Below are 2,762 nucleotides of genomic sequence, written 5' to 3'. Positions count from 1 at the left end.
TTTCCTGCAAAATCACTTCTTTGAACTCCCTCTGGTTTAATGAACAAGCAATCCAGGGAAGTAGCAGTTAATTTTCATGATTGCAGCATCTTGCATCGCCTGTAAGACAGCCCTGATGAGGAGCGGAGGGAAGGCCGGCACCCCGGGGCTGCCCCGTTTGGTGCAGACATCGACGTTCTGTGGAAACTCTTCAGCTTTTCCTACAGTTCTTCTTTCAGACAAATGGGCTGTTTTGGTTGTTCCCCTGCCCCTGGCTGTGTTTCTACCAGCCGGCTGGGATCTCCCTCCCCTTGAAGGATGATTTACTTTCTGGTGGACATCACAGTATTGGTTTCAAAAAGCCATTTTGTTTTTGTATATATGTACATTTGCTATTCAAAAAGGAGCTCGTTACTAGCACTTTCATGGAAGACGGTGGAGGCAGCTCCATGGTCGATGTCAGGAGGACCACCGCTCGGCTTCTGCAAGGAAACGGGGATGTGTGAGCCCATTCCTGTTGGCCAGCCCCGCTGGGCATGTGGTGATGGAGCCCCACCATGGCCCCTCCAGCCTCGAGGTACACAGCTGAGGTGGAAGCATCCTCACCACAGGCCACAAGAGCTGCCTTCAGGTGGGTGATCAGCAGTTGGCTGCAGGTGGCAGGGCAAGGAAGGGACTGAAAAAGCAGGGAGCAACCTGTTTTCCTGCCTTTGAAAGTTTCATACAGACATTTATTTAACTTTGTACTCTGGCTTTCTCAGCCCTGGCTGCTCCTGGTGCAGCCCGTGGCCATGGAGCAGGTGACAGCAGAGATAAAATCTTCACAACAGGCCCCTGGTACCCAGCTTCACTCTCTTACAAATCAGGCATTGATGATAGTTTTTCACTTCCAACTGATCCAGATAGACTTTGAGTCCTAACGGGGTTATTTCTGCAGAACTTTAAAACCAATGAGATTACCTGGTGAATGTTAAATGCTGTTGCCAGTTAAAACACAGCCTCAGCATCTCCTCCGACCACGGATGATGTAGGGGTTGGATGCACACAATAGGACTAACTCTCAAGGTCCCTGTGTCACCCAGTGAGCTGTTGCCTTACTTTTCAGCTGAGGGCACTTTATGTACAGGAGACAGCAAGGAATTGAAGCGCGTACTGAACGCAGGGACACTCAGCGCCAGCTGTTCAGAAGGTAAGAAAGAGGGGAAGTCACAGCCCAGCTGAACTGGGAAAGCAGGGCTGGAGCTTCCCTTCAGGTGGCAGGCAACAAACCTACCTGATTAAAAGTTTATTTTTTTATAATAAGAAAGCTCTAGGCAGCAAGCCCCACTGTTAGAGACTGCCGTCATCACAAGTGCTGGCATCAAAGCCTGACGGATGGGAATGAATGAACAGAGCCAAGAACTAACCAAGATGAGTTCCATTTCTAGTATAAAAACCTATTCCATGTTTAAACCTGGGATTATTTTTATTTTTGCTTGGAGCTAGCATACTTTATCTGAAACCCTTTGGCGTTAGGAAAGGCTACTACAGAGCCGCTGGCCTGAGGGCAGCGTGGTAGTGCACTGGTGCAACCAAGGACAATATTTGCATCCATTTATATTCATGTCACAGTGTGGATTCTTAATAGCCTTCCTGCCAAACCTTGCTCTATAGTCCATTTGGAGAATCTATGGATCAACTTTTATTTTTAAAAGTTTGACGTCGCACTCTGCAGTGGGAAAGTGATTGAAAAAGGTGGCCAGAGGAAAGTGCTATTTCCCGTATTTATTTTTCTATTATTTCTGTACCTTCTTGTCTGCTGTATCATGAAGTTCAGCTATCGGCTCTGAAACTGTCATATTTTGTTCCACCTAATTGCCTATGATAAAAACTATGGAGTGAAAATATAACTATTCCTTATGGAACTTTGGCACCGAAGAGCTGCTTATTGCCACGGTGGGAAATGCTGGGTAATAACCAAACTTTATTTGCAAAATAAGTGTATTTTCTTGGATCAACTGCTTTTCTGCAGACCTGCTTCAAAGAGATCGCTTCTTAGTTGAAAGCGCTCACTGTTAAAAGTATTTCCTATTTAAAACGTTTTGACAGCTACCATCTCGCTTACCTATTATCTTCAAATAACGATGAAAGAGGCTGGGTCTGTCCCTGCTATGCGGATGCTGCATTTGGGGTTGGCCGGGGCAGAGTGTTTGCCCTGCGCCCCCAAAAAGTCCTGTTGAGGCAGGGTAACGTTGGGCCAACCCCCCTTATTTCCCTTCTCAGTTAATAAGGCGAAAATAACAGCTGCTTCCTCATTTCTACATACGGAATTGCTTTAATTTCAGGACTGACTGCCTGTGGATACGTAAAGACCTGGCAGATTTTGACACATGGAGGGTACCGAGCATGACTTCACGTGGGCTCGCCAGCGTTTAACTAAGCCGGCGGTGGGAACTGGGAAGCGCAAACCATTTTCAAGCTGTGATTTTTTATTCTTGCTTACCCTGTCGGGTGGGGGGATGTTGGTTTAGAAGGGGGTGGGCCCTAAGGGCGCGTTGCACCCCCCCACACGCCCACCCCCCTCTAGATATGGCACTTTACACAGTACCCGGTGTTAATCCGGACTAGCAAATCTCCGGGGCCAGATAATCCCGTCGCAATCTGTCCCTTCCACCCCCGGAGGGGCTTGAATTGGGTCAGCCGGGTTTACATTTGCATTTTATTTATTTATCTCTTCTTGTTTAATTCTGGTTACACACCCTCCCATCCACCCACCCACCCTCCCTCCCGTGGGTTCACCTCAC

The sequence above is a fragment of the Charadrius vociferus genome, unplaced genomic scaffold (genome assembly GCF_000708025.1).
Source record: "Charadrius vociferus isolate BGI_N301 unplaced genomic scaffold, ASM70802v2 scaffold125, whole genome shotgun sequence".
Lineage (NCBI taxonomy): Eukaryota > Metazoa > Chordata > Aves > Charadriiformes > Charadriidae > Charadrius > Charadrius vociferus.
The sequence above is the reverse complement of the archived record's forward strand: the minus strand, read 5'-3'. Positions refer to the sequence as shown.